Source organism: Eurosta solidaginis, chromosome 4 (assembly GCF_040869045.1).
Source record: "Eurosta solidaginis isolate ZX-2024a chromosome 4, ASM4086904v1, whole genome shotgun sequence".
Taxonomy (NCBI): Eukaryota; Metazoa; Arthropoda; class Insecta; order Diptera; family Tephritidae; genus Eurosta; species Eurosta solidaginis.
This window is the reverse complement of record NC_090322.1, coordinates 218,344,785-218,364,978: the sequence shown is the minus strand read 5'-3', so window position 1 is coordinate 218,364,978 and position 20,194 is coordinate 218,344,785. Positions and strand designations below refer to the sequence as shown.

Genomic DNA, 20,194 nt, shown 5'->3' with positions numbered 1-20,194 from the left:
ATAACCAATCGATAGATTTTCGATAATAAACCGATAACACGTTGATAATTCACCTATAATATACCGACAACTTTACGAAAACCGTTTTTATTGATAACACTCCGATAACTCGTTGATAAACTAATTGCATAGCGATAACAGCTCGATCATCTTTCGTATTCATAAATGAATTTTTACAAGCCCTGTTAACTGATTCCAAAATAGTATTAGTAATCGTGCAAATGATCCAGAAATGTTTTCTAAAACATTCCCAAATTGATCTTGAAATATTGCCAGCCTCGAAGTGTTCTCAAAATAGCCCAGGCGTGATCTCAACATTACTATAAAAAAAGACTCGAAGTGATCCCAAATTACCCCAGTACAAATATTATCTTAAATATCTGAAAATAGTCCATGCATGACCACAAAAATGTACGATCAAGTATATTAGTATTTTTTTTTTTTATGGAATAACAATTAAGGAATAACAATTATTTGCAGACCCTTATAATAACTGAATGTTAAGTTTATGCTAATTCTCATAGAGCAGAGGAGAGATAAAACCTGCCCGAAGCCCATTTCGGTCGCAAAATAAAAGTTTCAAAAAAAACCTAAGATAATAAATCACACTAAACGATCCCAGTGATTGTGAGAAAATATTTGAAAATATAACTTAATCACTGAGAAAAACCAAAAAATTTCAAAAATAAATATATCCCACTAGTAAATCCCTTTTTTGTTCTTGGACTTCGATTGATTACCGTGATAAACATTACATGCAATCTCTGATATATCTATAATATAAACGCATATATTTATAAGCTTGGAAAATGAAGCATACAAATTTATGTAAATAAAACATTCTATGAAAATACAATCGATACTTTATATTCTTAACAGCTTTTTATTTATGTACATACAAAATGTACTGTGTATCTGGACATATATGTAAATGTGGCATTGGAGAGTGCATTTAACTATTCATTTTCAATATCAATGAAATACCTGCGGATCATCTGATTATTTATATACTATTTATGTACATTTATGCTATGAGAAATAGCGAGTTTGTTATGAGAAACAATTGCACTCATATGCTTTTTACATACACATTAGGTGCTTCGCTTTGTCTTGCAAGGTGCGCGGATTGCACAGATTGTTTATATACAACACTATGCAGAACTGCAAGAAGATCCCATTGCATCAGTACGCAGAGTAAAAAATTTTGAACATAAAATAACCAAACACGACAAAAAAGTATAAAAACACTTGCTCAATATTTTCGTGAGCGAAGTAAGAGCAATGAGAGCAACGCCGCTGAAACAGGGTTGATTTTCCTTTCCTACCATTCGTTGCACAAAAACATAGCTACTTATCTTTGAACATACTATAAAACGCACGGGTTGCATGTATTTTGTTGTTATGACTTTACAATCCGTGCAATCTATGCATTTCGTGCAATCCCTGCACCGTTTGCAATGCAAAGCGAATCCCGCTATTATCGTCCATTGTGGTATATTCTTATTAGAAAGCCGCAAGTGTTGTATTCTTGCCATTGACATTTTATTCACTTAGTACTGCTACACTTTCTATTCGAAAGGGCTGAAAGCTAAGTTGTTGTCAATTTCGTTACACTAAATAAACAAGGCTATTTTTAGAATTTCGCGGGAGAGCTGAAATAAATTTGAAAGGATCTGCAAATCATACAATTACTGTGCAATAAATATGAACAAATATGTAGGAAACACTAAATATTAAAAAAAAAACACTAAATAAATACAGAAACGAAAGATGAACATACTAACACATATCGAGCTTAACTCATGGGCGTTGATTTAAAAAAATTTTATAAATAAATATTAATAATTAAAAACAAAACAAAAAAAAAACTGTAAAATATCAATAACAAAGATACAAGTAATGAAGTGCATTATATAAGGTGAGTTTCTTGTATAAAATGAATTGAAAAAAGAAAGATGCCGATTTCTCTTCCTTGACTTTTCTAGGGTGTCATTCTTGAATAGTATCACGACCTAAAAGATAATCTAATAGTGCAATAACTGCCTAACCAAAAATTTTTAGATTTGAGATATTCGGTTTAACTTCTTCCCCAGACGCATGATATGCTCTCCAAAACATCATATACCACCTTCCTCTATTGTCCAAAAGATGATGCTAGTAATATACTTGGCCAGCGATATCAGTTGTCGGAAGTGTGGGTTGGAGGAGGAAACGATCCAGCACGTTTTGTGGTCCTGCCCTGCGCTTGCCAGGCTAAGACTCCAGCTATTAGGAGTGATACAGCTGTCCGATCTGGAAGCCGCAAGTGACATAGGTCCTCCAAAATTTCTAGTATTTTCCAGTTTGGTCGTTAAACAAACTTCTATATATATATTAGGGTGGGTCGATTTGTATGGACGAAAGTTAACCGATATCGCGCCATCGATTTTTCGATATGATTTGGGCGCAGGAAAAAAAGTGCCACTACGCATACCCTAAAAAATAATTTTCGAGCCTGCGAAATTTAATTTTTTTTTTTTGATTTTTTTTTCGACTTTGATTTCTAAAGGTTTTTTCATGACGTACTAAACAAATTTTCATTTGATTGTAAAATTTTCATGTTATCGCCAACGTTTTTAGCGGACATTTTTGTTTCGGACAGGGTATACATATGAAAATTTTTTTAGTAGGTCATGAGAAAAACCTTAAAAATCAAAGTCGAAAAAAGTAAAAAAAAAAATTAAATTTCCCAAGCTCGAAAATTATTTTTTTGGGTATGCGTAGTGGAATTTTTTTCCTGAGCCTAAATCCCATCGAAAAATCGATGGCGCGATATCGTTTAACTTGCGTCCATACAAATCGACCCACCCTAATATATATGGGGTATTCCATCCCATTTCGACCAATTTTGAACCCGACCCCTTTAGAATTGGCTGAAAGTTTTTCTTCTTTTTCTAGCTTACGAAAGACGTTTTTCAGAAGTTTTTCAAATTTTTTCATCCAACTCAAAAAAAGTTATGAATTTTTAAAAAAACACCGTTTTTGTTTTCAAAATGCTATAACTTTTTCAAAAATTGACCGTTTAGGATCTTTTTTTTTTTTTTAAATTGTTTTTAAATGTACTTTTCGGAAAAAATTCAAAAAAATTTTTAAAGTTTTTTTTTTGTAATTTTTCAGTTTTTCGAGATTTTTCGAATTCGCCCTTTTTTTCTCATAAAAAACTTCAATCAATTCTGCAATCATCCCCACTAATCCCGGAGTGGGCTGAGAATTTTTTTTTATTTAACTAAAAAAAAACTAAAATTTTGTTTGTATTTTTTCCGAAAAGTACATTTAAAAACATATTATTAAAAAAAAAATGATCCCAAACGGTCAATTTTTGAAAAGTTTTTCAAAATATTTAAAACTTATTTTGAGTTGGAAAACGGTGTTTTTTTATAAATTCATAACTTTTTTTGAGTTGGATGAAAAAATTTGAAAAACTTCTCAAAAACGTCTTTCGTAAGCTAGAAAAAGAAGAAAGAGTTTCAGCCAATTCTAAAGGGGTCGGGTTCAAAATTGGTCGAAATGGGATGGAATACCCCATATATATACTTGCATTATTGTATATTTCGCATTTTTTTAATGTGCGATTTTTTGATATTTTTTTTTTTTTTAATATTTGAGACATGCTAAGGTAGTAAACGTATGGTATTTTATATACAGTGATAGCGAGCTCCGCCGGTGTGGTACCAAAGGTTCTTTGCTCAGATATGCATCAAAAATTCAGAAAAGAAACTTTTAATTAAAAAGAAGGGTTTCTACCGCTGTTGCTCCTGCAGTTATTTGGCAAACACCCCGAGCGTATTTCTGCCATGAAATGCTTCACATTAAAAATCTGCCTTGCAGCTGTCGTTCGGAGTCGGCATAAAACATTTGGGTCCCTTTCAGCCAGTTCTGAATTTTTTAGAAATTTTCTTCATTATTAATATAGTCGTATACTAAATTGAGGAAACAATTTGTGTGGCGAAAATTCACATCCACTTTCTGTGTACTGAGGGATTTTTTCTTTGCATCTCAAACAGTTCGTTTCTTCGTGAAGGCGCAACCGACAGCAATTCCGCCAGCTTACTAAAAAAGTCCCAGGGGCGCACAGTGGTCTGGATTTGGCTTTCATTGGACTTAGGGACATGAAAAAAATATTAGTTAATAACACAAAAACTTTGATGGGGATCGATTTTAAGTCCCATTACATGACGTTTTTATATATGAGTATTTTTTCATAAAGTCTTAAACAAAAAAGTTATAGCAAATAAAAAAATGTGTGTATGGGAAAAATCACATTTTTACCGTTAACTCATTTTCCTCACATTTTCTCAAAACTTGATTAATTTATTTATATAGTTAGGGTTATATACTATGCAATGTACTCGGTTTCATGGTTCGAAATGGTTCGCGTTGTTTTTCTTTTCTTGTGTTTTTTTTTAGTATTGCGAATCACTTTTTAATTTTGGGTAATATTTAAGACCAAACATATTTGATAATTAATATTATACATTTAATTTTTTTATATTGAATTTACATTTAACAATCCAAAAAAGGTTCAAATCAAAAATTTAGGTATTCCAGCTTGTTCGTTAATTTTTTTTTTTATTTATATGATGCTCACTATTCCAGCTTGTTCGTTAGTACCAAAATTATTCGATCGGTCAATAGTCCATGAAATCTCCAAATATACATATAGGTATATGACCAAAAAAAAAAAACTAAAAAAAAAAAAACTAAAAAAAAAAAACTAAAAAAAAAAAAAAATTTTTATTATTTTAAGTAAATGTTGCGATTCATATATAGTATGTATATTCGTACCCAATTAAAATTGAGAAACTAAAATATTTAGTTTTCTGTATCGTAGGCGAGGTTTTGCGGTAGGAGTAGTAGAGATTTCACTTCTTCGGATATTTCCTCATGCTTACTAGGTAATTTCGATCTCCTCGATGAAATAAATGGGTCAGAAGTAACTAACAAATCATTTAAAATGTACTCATTTGTGGCTTTGCGGCTAATTTTTCTTGCATGGTCTCGATGATATGCTCTAAAATCTTTATTTCTGGATTCAGCGGCTTCTTCGGACAACTTTCCAATAGGAATGGAAACAAAACGCTCTATTATTGAAGCTCCGTGTACTAAAATTTTATGCACACTTGAAGGCATGTAATACGATTCATATAGTTCATATATATATATATATATATATATATATATATATATACATGTATATTTTTTTTATTGAGAAATAGTAAAAATTATTTTAGAGAAGCCAAAATTGCTGGATATTGGAAAAAATACCTAGATGTACACATATGCTCGTTAGGGTATGTCGATATGAAACCCGGTTACTAAAAGTGTCATAACTTTTTTAAATTAGCTTTTACGAAAAAATGTTATATAACAATAAATTATGGAAAAAGATCACAGAATACGAAAATATACATTTAAGTCCTAAGTCCCAACTTTTCAATTTCGATCCACTGTGGGGCGTATTCCAAAACATGAATTAAGGGAGTGATCCAAATTAACATTCCATCCCTATGTCAGAGAAGGCCGGTTACCCGAGACAAGTATGTGGTCCAAATCCTCTCTCCTTGCTGCAATCACGAGATTGTAGCTACATTCGCTGTAACTCTTCCCGATTTCGCTGTAACCCTTCCCGATTACAACTTGAATATCTCGAATGCTGAGGGCAATGTCTTCTTATCTTGACTGCCTGTACGAAAACGCTCTATCAGAACTCGGGTGAAAAATGGGCTATCTCAGAAATTTTTTTCATAAACGCCTCAGCTCACGTCAAAATGTGTTGAATTTATTTATTTATATTTTATACTAATCACAATACTGCAATATCAATATTGCTAAGCACTAAAACGTGTATCTAGCCAAGTAACAACGTACGTCAACCGGCATGAAAATTCCTTCAGGTAATGAATTGGCAGAGGGCCAATTGCATGACAATGACCATGCGAATAACCTGCTTGGGGAATAGAAATGTTGTCTTTTGGCATAAATTCTTGTCTAAGTGGTTTTTGACGCAAACTTCAGAACACTCCCTGTAAAGAGGAATGGAGAAACACTTAATTTGTATATATGTACAAATATTTTTTTTTTTGCCTAGTAAAAAACAAATCGTAAAGTCATCACTCTCTATATTTGCATTTAGAATCAATTAGAATGGATAGTCAAGTACTATCTAACTTTGTTGAAGTCGGTCAATAACGTTGAGGTGGTTATCTCCTCCCAAATTTTTTTTTTGGCGCGGGGTTTTTCGTATAAAAATAAAATATTTATCAAATATACCATTATGACAATGATAATAACCAATAAGCAGCGAAACACATAAAGCAGTAGACAAAAAACCCAAAAAATGAAACAAAAAAATTTTAACTCGCTGAAATATGTGAAAAGCAATTAAATAAGCGTCGTCTGTGATAATTTTATGAGGTATCGATTAGCTAATTATACATTAGGAGATTAGGTGAAGGTTAAATATTTATTAGTTTAAAATCGTAAAGGTAACTGCTGAAATTAGTTTAAGTTTTTGTTTTTGTTTTGCTAGTAATTAAAGATAAAACTAAAATTTTGAAATAAAACGAAATTTTGTTAATTATGCTTACGTACTTACGCAGTGAAACAAGAAACTAGTCAAAAACAAGTAAGGAAGGCTAAGTTCGGGTGTAACCGAACATTACGTACTCAACTGCCAAATTGCAACTTGCAAAACTTTTAAATTACCTTCTTTTAAAAGTGGCGGTTTCACGCCCATTGTCCAAAATTGTACTAACTTCCTATTCTGCATCATAATGTCAACCCACCTACCAAGTTTCATCGCTTTATCCGTCTTTGGTAATGTATTATCGCACTTTTTCGGTTTTTCGAAGTTTTCGATATCGAAAAAGTGGGCGTGGTTATAGTCCGACTTCGTTCATTTTAAATACCAATCTGAGAGGAGTTCCCAGGAACTTATATACCAAATTTCATTAAGATACCTCAAAATTTACTCAAGTTATCGTGTTTACGGACGGACAGATCGAAGGATATGGCTAAATGATTTTTTTTTCGCCCAGATCTTTTTGATATATAGAAGTCTATATCCATCTCGATTAGTTTATGCCGTTATGGGGTACCGTTGTGTGAACAAAATTAACATACTCTGTGAGCACTGCTCAGCTGAATATAAAAAAAAAAATTAAATACATAGCTTGCGACTAAAATGTTCTGTCTAATGTCAAATTAGCCACAAAAAGATAAAACTTGCACCAACAAAACTTCAGTTATGGAGTTGAAAAAAATTCTACCAGATTTTAAATTTTAATTTTGCTATAACCGGCACCAGACCTCGAATCCATCACAGTTAATAGTTGCCGACCGCCATGGTATGGTGGTAGCGTGCTCCGCCTACCACACCAAAGATCCTGGGTTCAAATGCAGGGCAAAGTAACATCAAAAATTTAGAAACCTGAGTTTTCAATTAGAAAAAAATTGTGTAGGAAGGGTCGTCCCTCCGTAGTGATTTGGCAAACACTCCGAGTGCATTTCTGTCATGAAAAGGTCTAAGTGAAAACTCGTCTGCCTTGCAGATGTCTGCCGGAGTCGGCATAAAACATGTAGACGTCGTCCCGCCCATTTGTAGGAAAAATTAAAGGAGCAAATTGAAATAAAAGCTCGTCCTTAAAACCTCTTCAGAGGTTATCGTGCCTTGTATTTTTTTAATAGTTGACTGTTTTTTGTTCGATTTATAATTTTTTGCTGTAGGGCTCTTGCACAGAATGAAAAAAGCTCATAAAATGAACAGAATGACGGGTCAAGTCAACCGATATTTCTATAAATTTTTATTCATCTCAAATAGCTGTTGAATCCAGGAACCCAAACCTATATTCCCTTTCGAGTAAAAGTATATCAGAAAAAATTATTTTCGGACTGTCGAGTTTTAAAGTCCAAAAGAAATTATTTAATCCGAACTTTTATTTTATAAGTCAGTAAATAAAAGTTAAGTCCGGACTTTTGTTTTTTAAAGACAAATAAAAGTCCGGCCCTATAACTATAGAACGGCTCATCCAAATGAAACGAATTTTTTACGAACAGATTTTTCTGAATATCAAAATTTTAAACCTTTATGGCCATTTGAAAGTTATTTTTAGTGATAGCGGAAATTTGTCATAGAAAAACTAAAATATATTTTTCCTTATTAAACTTGCACCAGTTTTTCCGCCATAAGTTTTATACAATTGAGATATTACCTTGAAATTATTTACACCGCTTTCTGTTTGAAACGGCAACCTTGTAAACGTTGCCCAGAGAGTACTTATATTATGGAGAGAACACTTCTCTGCTCTCCTAAATGAAGACTGCGATGCAACACAGTGGGATGACGAACCCGATCACGCAATCGATGATGATGGAATAAATGTCACCATTTATCTGCAATCTACTCATAATGCATAAGATTGAGTTAAACCCATCTATATGAAAAACTGCTTATGTCACGGGGCTTTAAAAATATGTGTGAAGCAAGTTTGGCTCAGTTGAGCTATGGCGCGCCGGCCACTGCTCTAGAGTGTAATCTCTAAATTGAAGCATAAAATAAAAGAGAAACGTGAAAAATTTACAGAAATTAATCTAGTTACTAGGGATGGAATATGCGTAGATTACCTATTGACGATATATTATAGCTTAGGGCATGTGTAAACGTGGTCTTAGAAGCATTGGCGAGTTTAAATGAGTCTTCATATTATTATTTAATTTTCATTGTTGGTTGTTTACTTCGTTTTTGTAGTCTTAGTTTTAAATTTTGTCACCATATGTCGCTAATGAGAAACAACACAACGCAGGCGGTATAAATGATTTGAAAATTTTCCACGCTTGCAAAAGTCAAATAAACAAGCAAACAGTAACTTTTGAAAGAGCGTGCTGTACGAAACACCCAGACGTATGAGTCATTTGTAAAATGTAGATCAAGTTAAATTGTAATCATAATGCATATTTACTATTCAAGTACGATTAAGAAGTTGCAATGTCACATTAGCCGATGTATAGAATTTAGAATAAATCGAAAGAAGCTCACAATAACTTGCAAAAATTTTACTTCAATATCTATATATGTATATAAAAATTATTTTTGTTCTTTTTCGGTACGTTGTTATTGATTCCAAATCAAAGATTGATGCATCGAATTTTATTCCTGGTGTTTTCATCATTCCACAAACTTTCTAAAGCCTTAAGCTCCGAATGAAAGTTAAAACCTTTGTATGCACCTTGAAAGTTATATGAAGACGTTATTTGAAGCAATTTTTATACTCAGCTGTAGAGAGCTCACAGAGTATATTAATTTTGTTCGCATAACGGTAAACCGTAACGATACAAACTAATCGAGATAGATAAAGACTTCTATATATCAAAATGATCTGAGCGAAAAAAGAAATTCATTTAGCCATGTCCGTCCGTCCGTCCGCAAACACGATAACTTGAGTAAATTTTGAGGTATCTTAATGAAATTTGGTATGTAGATTCCTGGACAGTCATCTCAGATCGCTGTTTGAAATGAATGAAATCGGACTATAATCACGCCCACTTTTTCGATATCGAGAATTTCGAAAAACCGGAAAAGTGCGATAATTCATTACCAAAGACGGATAAAGCGAAGAAACTTGGTAGTTGGGTTGACCTTATGACGCAGAATAGAAAATTAGCAAAATTTTGGACAATGGGACTGGCACCTTCCATTTTTAAAAGAAGGTAATTTAAAAGTTGGCAAGCTCTAATTTGGCAGTCGTTGAATATATCATGATGACATTTGGCAGGAACATTACTCCTATTCCTGTATTTGTGCCAAATAAAAATTAGCAAAATCGGATGAGGAACACGCCCACTTACAAAAAAAAAATGTAATATCTTTACAGTATATAAGTAAATTATGTCAAAATTCAACTCCAGTAATGATATGGTGAAACAAATACAAAAATAAAAGACAATTTCAAAATGGGCGTGGCTCCGCCCTTTTTCATTTAATTTGTCTAGAATACTTTTAATGCCATAAGTCGAATCAAAAATTTAGGGCTTAATTCTGTATTGCGAACTATAGCTCAGAGGAACGATTCGTGTCCAAATGATTTCCCCTAGCAATGGTATTCTTTACCATTTTCGTTCGGCCTTTACGTTTCTTACTTTATGTCAAACAGGGAGGCGAAAGCAGTTATCAAATGATATATTGCTTTCGTTTAACATAGTGCAAATACACTAGCGATACGTCTCTGAGGCGAAACGATCGTTTATTTCGTAATAGAGAATGAGGCCCTTACCAATCCCTGTGAAATTTGGTAGGGGCATAGCTTCTATAACGATAACTGTTTTCTGTGAAAACGGGCAAAATCGGTTGAAGCTACGCCCAGTTTTTATACACATTCCTTCCGCTCGGCCGTTAACACGATAACTTGAGCAAAAATCGATATATCTTGACTAAGCTTAGTTCACGTACTTATCTGAACTCACTTTATCTTGGTATAAAAAATGGCCTAAATCCGACTATGACCACGCCCACTTTTTCGATGTCGAAAATTTCGAAAAATCAGAAAAAATTCCATAATTCTATACAAAATACGAAAAAAGGGATGAAACATCGTAATTGGATTTGTTTTTTCTACGCAAAATATAACTTTGTAAAATGGGTGTGACACCTACCATATTAAGTAGAAGAAAATGAAAAAGTTCAGCGGGCGAAATCAAAAGCCCTTGGAATCTTGTCAGGAATACTGTTCGTGGTATTACATATATAAATAAATTAGCGGTAACCGACAGATGATATTCTGGGTCACCCTGCTCCACATTTTGATAGATATCTCGAAAACGTCTTCACATATACAACTAAGGGCCACTGCCTTTTAAAATACTCATTACCACCTTTCATTTGATACCCATATCGTGCAAACGCATTCTAGAGTCACTCCTGGTCCACCTTTATGGCGATATCCCGATAAGGTGTCCACCTATAGAACTAAGGCCCACTCCCTTTTAAAATACTCATTACCACCTTTCATTTGATACCCATATCGTACAAACGCATTCTAGAGTCACCCCTGGTCCACCTTTTGTGGCGATATGTCGAAAATGCGTCCACTTATAGGGCTACGGACCAGTCCCTTTTAAATAATCATTAACATCTTTCATTTGATACCCATGTCATACAAACACATTCCAAGGTTACCCTAGGTTCATTTTCCTACATGGTGATTTTCTTTTATTTTGTCTCCAAAGTTCTCAGCTGAGTATATAATGTTCGGTTACACCCGAACTTAGCCTTCCTTACTTGTTTTTAATTAAGTTTGTGATTGATTGGCATAAAACTTTGCTTTGATAAATGGCATGGAAATTTTGGGATTGAGTAATTTTTGTACATGTGTAAAAAATATGTAAAAAGTATAAAGAACTCATGCAAATATGTTAAAAGAGCAAACTTAAATAACGTATTTTACAAAAAAAAAGAAAGTTATTTAAAATTAACTTACCAACAACAAACAATATCTGATGTCATGGTTCAAGATAATTATCATTTATTATTCTCATTTTCCTTATTCAATTTATAGCCATGTATAACTCATTGCCTGTAGCTGGTATTTTATATTTGGATTTCAGTTATTATTTGACAGTTCATTAATTTTACCTTATTTAAGTAAAATAAATACTAGAATGAACGATTATTTTTAATCTCAGTTGAGCAAAGCTCGGATAGTCGACATAAATGTAACCTTCGAAGAGATTTAGGGCCAAGCTTCTCTTCCAATTTGCATCGTGCGTCTTTTTATTTTTCCTACAAATTGGCGGGACGGGACCTACATGTTTTATGTCGACTCCGAAAGGCATCTGCAAGCAGATGAGTTTTCACTGGGAACCTTTTCATGTCAGAAAACACTCGGAGTGTTTTCCAAATCACTGTCGAAGATTTGAAGATTTGCGATAAGCTTATTTTCACTATAACGATAAATATATTAAATAAATATAAGAAAATCTGTTAATTAACTTGCAGATATTTTGATAATACTTAGTTCCAAAGAACTTAAGCTTAGCGAACTGTGCGATAAAAGCTTAAATTTGGGTATATAACATTCAGTTCCAAACGAAATAAGAAAAAATCAGTTGCCTGGACTTATGTTATGAAATAACTTGGCAAATACTAGAACTTTTCTAGGATCTAGCTCAACTTTTGCCTCGAAATCTGGCAACTTCCGCACCTAATAGCTGGTGCCTTGACCTGGCGAGCGCAGGACTCGAGCATAAAACGTGCTCAACGTGGTTAATTCCGTTAGCTCCTACATCTGGTGTAACTGAAGTGGCCTAACTCATAAGCATGTGCGCCAGAAGGCGGTGTCCAGTTAGTATGCCCATCGTGAGGCTTAAGTGGTCTCTCTTCATATTAGATGGCGCTATGCTGCTATGGCCATATGGCCCGAGACCTAAAGCCTCTTGGAAGTTGCTAGCGCAATATTTTTGGCCATTAGGTCTGCCGTTGGGATGTGCAGAATGGCATGCAATGTCGGGGTAGTTTTCAGGGCTCCCGTTATGCTAATCATTGATAATCTGCATGCCCCCACAAGTTGTTTGGCATACGTAATTTTGTTTTGTGGCTTTTCAGGACCCCATAGTAAAGTACGGGTTTGACTAGTGCCGTAAATACCATGTGCATTTTAGGCCGATGAGGCTTTCTTCGCTCCCTCATCCACATGGCGCTTCCACCACCACTACACCGTGTGATTCGCAGGTCGAATTTCGGTGAAACCTTTGATAACATTACGAAATTGCCTGATGATGATTACGTGGCGGTTTTTGAAATGGTACCATCGCAGTATGCCAGTAAGTGGTTCTTTCTTTCTTTTCAGTTTCTCTTTCTTGTCGAAGACTAGGCTAAATCCATTTAGGGACCCAACATTTCCTTGTAAGTAATATAGATCGGTTTTTCCGCGATGGCGGTTTACCCGACTACATACACGCTAGCATGTGCATCCCGAAATGCCTGATCAACAACAAGACATTAAGTGTTTTGGAAACAACCTCGAGTGCATTTCTCAGCAAAATGAATTTGAAATGAATATAAGAATTATAAGAAAAATGAAAACCAGTACATCTCAAATTGGAAGAGAAGCTCGATCTTAATCTTTTTGGATTGAATATGCTTCAAATCAAGCCATTCATGCATTTTTGTGTGCATATTACAAGTTCAGGGCTACCCGGCCCAGGAGTTCTAACCAAATTTTCTAGATACCTCGATCCCTGTGCCACCTATCGGAAGTGTATCAATTTGCTTAAGCTATAGCTAGCTCAGCATCACCTCGCGGCGAGAATTATAAATTGAATTATGAAAATACCTCGTTCCTTTTGTCACCTAGATGAAATTGTTGTCTTGGATCACTTTCTTTCGCCATAGCTCTGGCCAATTCGTGTAACAAATATGATACAAATCTGACCATTAATATGATTTTTTTTTATTATAACGATCCCAGCCATCACCTATAACTGGAATTGTTATTACCAATACGCGATGTTTCCACTTATATTGGGTAGGCATTAAATAAAAAATTTTTTTTAACCTCACATTCTCAGCAATTCTGTGTGGTATATACAGAAACTTAATGGAGTCACAATTTTGTATAATGAAATAAATAATTTTTCCTTTTTTATTGACAATGAAATCCCAAGCATAAAGCAAAATAGATTACATTTTCACTCCATTAGGCATTCAATAAAGCAGTAATGAGATAATGAAACAGCAATTCTGTGTGGTATATACAGAAACTTAATGGAGTCACAATTTTGTATAATGAAATAAATAATTTTTCCTTTTTTATTGACAATGAAATCCCAAGCATAAAGCAAAATAGATTACATTTTCACTCCATTAGGCATTCAATAAAGCAGTAATGAGATAATGAAAAATTTGTATTTTGTATAGAAAATTTAGTTCAATAAAGGCTTTAATGTAGAAAAGTCGACTAATTTTTTCATTAAGTCTCTGTGTGAAATTGGCATTAAAGTCATTTAAAAATCACTCGCAGTTCGCTCTGAAATTAGGAAACAAATAAGGAGTGCCCTCATATAATATGGAGTTAAAATCACAATTTTGCTTAATCAATTCACACTCTTTCCCTACAGTCGCACATTACGATTGTTTAACTTTCCAGCAGCGACTTCAAATTTTAAAACAAATTTTAATTACAATTTTAACGCCCCCGGCAAAACAATTGTTTCAAAATTGAACAATTATTAAAATTGCACATTTCCTGTAATTAATAAAGCTGCATGCACAAACAAATAGAAAAGAAACTATTGAAGTTAGCATTTGCGTAAAAAAAGAACCTTTCCCTAAAGCCAACTATTTCATAATTTTTTAATGACATTAGAGTAGCAAGAGAGAACGTAACAAATCAGATATGAAAATAAATCACATTATTGTTTATTCTTATGTCTAGATAAGAGCAATGACAAGTGAATCACTTGAACACTTGCGAAACTTATTTTTGTAGTGAAGAAAATTGCAATTTTTGTATAAATTTCCGCAATGATTTGTATAAATTTCCGTATAATATATGTACTGTCAAAGGTAAAGAAGAACATTTCGAGGGTGTACATATTCTTTTTTTTTTTAACACAAAAATGATAGCAAACCGCAAGACGAATCCATATATACTGAAAGAAATGGTGCTAGTAAAATCAACAAATCAATTCTGTTCTTCTTGACTTAACGGAGATTCGGTAAAATTGATCGAATTATGGTTAATTCGACCGAGTTCTTTGTCAAGCGAACAAATTAGTTTAGTAATTTTAACAGAAAAGAAATTGTCGCTCTTAAATTAACAAAATTCTGTAAAATTGACAGATTCCTAATCAATCTAACTGATTTTTTTGTTAACACAACTGATCTCACTGGTCATTTCAACAGCGATCAACAGTCAATACATGAGCAAATTTCAAAGAGAATTTTACGCTCACTGCGCTCTCTACTTTGTACTTATGAATGCTGTGTACTATACGTATGCACATATTTACGTATGTATATGACGGCCGCCGTGGTCTGATGGTAGTATGCTCTGCCCACCACACCGAAGACTCTGGGTTCACACCCCGGGCAAAGCAACATAAAAGTTTTAGAAATAAGGTTTTTAAATTAGAAGAAAATTTTCTAAGCGGGGTCGCCCATCGGCACTGTTCGGCAAGCACTCCGAGTGTATTTCTGCCATGAAAAGATCTCAGTGAAAACTCATCTGCCTTGCAAATGCCGCGATATAGGTACTTTCCTACAAAGCTGTCGCAACAACTTCTCTTGTTCATTTGACTACTAAAACGGTCAATTCCGAATCAACGATTTGTGCGCCGTTGATTCAACATCTTGTTGCGATGGATAAAAATTGACAGAAATTTCGGTTCAATTAACCCGTATTTCGGTTGATTTTTTTCTTTCAATTCGCTGTACGGAAGAATGTCAAGTGAAAAGAAAATTTTATTTGATTTCGATTAACTGACATATTAAAGTACAAGGCGCTGTATGCAAAATAATCAAGAAGAAGCAATCAGCTGTTGGGATTGAGAATTGATTGCCTAGCGTTTAACCCTGCTACTTTATCTATTAAATAATTGAAACGATCAAAAGGCAAAGTTAAACTAAGCTGAACTTAACTGCAGCTTAAATTCACAAAGAAAATTTGGGCAAAAATTTTGCCTTGAATGTCGTTAATTAGAAATAGTTGTCGTCGTAAAGAAAAATTTGATAAACAGCGCTATAGAGTACGATATAAATATATTAACAATTACCTTAGTAGTAAGGGTTCATTTGACTTGAAAAGGTTTCATTTAAAATGAAAAATGTTTCATTTGAAACGAAAAAAGTTTCATTTGACTTGAAAAAAGTTTCATTTGATCTGAAAATGCTATATAAGACCAACTGAACCTTAATCAGGTTATGCTACACCTCGCATTTTTAGAAATTTCACGCGCCCAACGCTTTTATTTAATTGTCTGATCAACACCCTAGATTGATGAGGAGTGTGATGACTAGTACCTATGACCTACCTAATTATTTTCTAGCTTTTTAGTATTATTATTACTTCATGTAAGTATTGTTTTCAATAAAACCGTTTAACTTAAAATTTTTTTTTAAATTATTTTATTTACTAAATGATCAGATTTTTTGTGCTTTTCAAAATGTCATATTTATAAAAAGTGGCGTGGTTATCATCCGATTTCGCTCATTAGCGATGGGAGATGAGTGCTAAGGAACCCATATACCAAATTTCAATAAGATATCTCAATATTTTTTCAAGTTATCGTGATCACAGACAGACGGACGAACAGATAGAGGGACGAATAGACGGACGGACGAATAGACGGACGGATGGACGGACATAGCTAAATCAATTCCTTTTTTCATCCTGAGCTTTTGATACATGGAAGTCTATATTAGCTCGATTCGTTTATGCCGTTACGGTCAACTGTTATGTTACCAAAGTTAATATACTCTGTGTGCAAACGCACGCTGAGTATAAAAAATATTCGATTCCATTTCTTTTAACACTGACTGTACATATTTATATAATTTCACTGAAAGAAAAAAAATTGCACCACTTGACTTGCATTTCAGCTTTCCAGAAAACACTGCTATTATATTCATTATTATGTACACGTACAAATAAATTACTCATACGCCACGCTGTACTTTCCCAACTCAAATTTGATGTGTACTCGCTGTTACCACAGCAGCAGCGCTCGTCTTCCCAAGAATGCATTTTTCTATGAAAAATCCACAAAAAGTGTTTGAGTAAAATCAAACAAACCTTACATTTTGTGTTAATTAAAGCTGCCGGATAATTTTCATTATTTTTATGACAATAGAAAAAAATACATATGTATGTACGTTAATAAATGTATTGCAAATAACTTTAGTAAATATTTATTAAAACCGTCCAAGTTTCATATGAATTTGTCGGTATTAGAAGAAAACAAGTAAGGAAGGCTAAGTTCGGGTATAACCGAACATTACATACTCAGCTGAGAGCTATGGAGACAAAATAAGGGAAAATAACCATGTGGGAAATCGACCCTAGGATAACCCTGGAATGTGTTTGTATGACATGTGTATCAAATGGAAGGTATTAAAGAGTATTTTAAAAGGGAGTGGGCCATAGTTCTATAGGTGGCCATTTAGGGATATCGACATTAAGGTGGACCAGGGCTGACTCTAGAATTTGTTTGTACGTTATGGGTATCAAATAAAAGGTGTTAATCAGTATTTAAAAAGGGAGTGGAGTAGGCCTTAGTTCTACAGGTGGACGCCTTTTCGAGATATCGCCATAAAGGTAGACCAGGGGTGACTCTAGAATTTGTTTGTACGATATGGGTATCAAATGAAAGGTGTTAATGGGTATTTTAAAAGGGCGTGGGCCTTAGTTCTGTACGTGAACGCCTTTTCGAGATATCGCCATAAAGGTGGACCAGGGGTCACTCTAGAATTTGTTTGTACGATATGGGTATCAAATGAAAGGTGTTAATGAGTATTTTAAAAGGGAGTGGGCCTTATTTCTATAGGTGGTCGCCTTTTCGAGATATCGCCATAAAGGTGGACCAGGGGTTACTCTAGAATGCGTTTGTACCATATGGGTATCAAACGAAAGGTGTTACTGAGTATTTTAAAAGGGAGTGGGCCTTAGTTCTATGGGTGGACGCCTTTTCGAGATATCGCCATAAAGGTGGACCAGGGGTGACTCTAGAATTTGTTTGCACGATATGGGTATTATATGAAAGGTGTTAATGAGTATTTTGAAAGGGAGTGGGCCTTAGTTCGAGATATCGCCATAAAGGTGGACCAGGGGTGACTCTAGAATTTGTGTGTTCGATATGGGTATCAAATGAAAGGTGTTAATGAGTATTTTAAATGGGCGTGGGTCTTAGTTCTGTAGGTGAACGCCTTTTCGAGATATCGCCATAAAGGTAGACCAGGGGTGACTTTAGTATTTGTTTGTACGATATGGGTATCAAATGAAAGGTGCTGATGAGTATTTTAAAAGGGCGTCGGCTTAGTTCTATAGGTGGACGCCTTTTCGAGATATCGGCATAAAGGTGGACCAGGGGTGAATCTAGAATTTACGATATGGGTATCAAATGAAAGGTGTTGATGAGTACTTTAAAAGGGCGTGTGCCTTAGTTCTGTAGGTGAACGCCTTTTCGAGATATCGCCATAAAGGGGGACCAGGGGTGACTATAGAATTTGTTTGTACGATATGGGTATCAAATGAAAGGTGTTAATGAGTATTTTAAAAGGGAGTGGGCCTTATTTCTATAGGTGGTCGCCTTTTCGAGATATCGCCATAAAGGTGGACCAGGGGTGACTCTAGAATTTGTGTGTTCGATATGGGTATCAAATGAAAGGTGTTAATGAGTATTTTAAAAGGGCGTGGGCCTTAGTTCTTTAGGTGAACGCCTTTTCGAGATATCGCCATAAAGGTAGACCAGGGGTGACTCTAGAATTTCTTTGTACGATATGGGTATCAAATGAAAGGTGTTGATGAGTATTTTAAAAGGGCGTCGGCTTAGTTCTATAGGTGGGCGCCTTTTTGAGATATCGGCATAATTGTGGACCAGGGGTGACTCTAGAATTTACGATATGGGTATAAAATGAAAGGTGTTACTGAGTATTTTAAAAGGGCGTGGGCCATAGTTCTGTAGGTGAACGCCTTTTCGAGTTATCGCCATAAAGGTAGACCAGGGGTGATTCTATAATGTGTTTGTACGATATGGGTATCATATGAAAGGTGTTAATGAGTATTTTGAAAGGGAGTGGGCCTTAGTTCGAGATATCGCCATAAAGATGGACCAGGGGTGACTCTAGAATTTGTGTGTTCGATATGGGTATCAAATGAAAGGTGTTAATGAGTATTTTAAAAGGGCGTGGGCCTTAGTTCTGTAGGTGAACGCCTTTTCGAGTTATCGCCATAAAGGTAGACCAGGGGTGATTCTATAATGTGTTTGTACGATATGGGTATCAATTTAAAGGTATTAATGAGGGTCTTAAAAGGGAGTGGTGGTAGTTGTATATGTGAAGGCGTTTTCGAAATATCGATCAAAATGTGGACCAGGGTGACCCCGAACATCATCTGTCGGGTACCGCTAATTTATTTATATATGTAATACCACGAACAGTATTCCTACCAAGATTTCAAGGGCTTTTGATTTCGCCCTGCAGAACTTTTTCATTTTCTTCTACTTAATATGGTTAAGTTACTCCCCGAAGGCTTTGGGGAGTGTTATCGATGTGATGGTCCTTTGTCGGATACAGATCCGATACGCTCCGGTAACAGCACCATTAAGGTGCTGGCCCGACCATCTCGGGAACGATTTATATGGCCACATTAAACCTTCAGGCCATCCCTCCCTCCCCACCCCCCAAGTTCCATGAGGAGCTTGGGGTCACCAGAGCCTCGTGTGTTAGTGAAACGGGATTCGCCGCTCGAAGGTGAGGTTGACAATTGGGTTGGAGAAGCTATATATTGCGCTACACAACCCCTTGAATCCCGACTTCCATATATCAAAATCATCAGTATCGAAAAAAAATTTGATTGAGCCATGTCCGTCCGTCCGTCCGTTAACACGATAACTTGAGTAAATTTTGAGGTATCTTGATGAAATTTAGTATGAAGGTTCCTGGGCACTCATCTCAGATCGCTATTTAAAATGAACAATATCGGACTATAACCACGCTCACTTTTTCGATATCGACTATTTCGAAAAACCGAAAAAGTGCGATAATTCATTACCAAAGACCGATAAAGCGATGAAATTTGGTAGGTGACTTGAAATTATGACGAAAAATATAAAGTTAGTGAAATTTTGGACAATGGGCGTGGCACCGCCCACTTTTAAAACAAGGTAATTTAAAAGTTTTGCAAGCTGTAATTTGGCAGTCGTTGAAGATATCGTTATGGAATTTGGCAGGAACGTTACCCCTATTACTATATGTATGCTTAATAAAAATTAGCGAAATCGGAGAACGACCACGCCCACGTTTAAAAAAAAATTTTTTAAAGTCGATTTTTAACAAAAAATTTAATATATAATTATATAATGTAATGATATTACATTTTTTGTTAAAACTCGATTTTAATAAAAATATTTTTTTAAGGGTGGGCGTGGTCGTTCTCCCATTTCGCTA

At 34.8% G+C, this 20,194-nt stretch overlaps 1 protein-coding gene across 2 annotated transcripts in view; it reads left to right on the top strand.

Moving 5' to 3' along the window:
- LOC137250978 (UNC93-like protein) overlaps positions 1-20,194 on the top strand; it is a 284,617-nt gene that overhangs the window by 51,740 nt on the left and 212,683 nt on the right. Inside the window, exon 1 of one of the 2 annotated variants that reach the window (XM_067784784.1) lies at positions 1,595-1,918. The exons of the other annotated variant lie outside the window; for it this stretch is intronic. The gene's annotated coding sequence lies outside the window, so the exon portion shown is untranslated. Of the gene's footprint in view, positions 1-1,594; positions 1,919-20,194 lie in introns of those variants that run through there. 2 annotated transcript variants of the gene reach the window in all.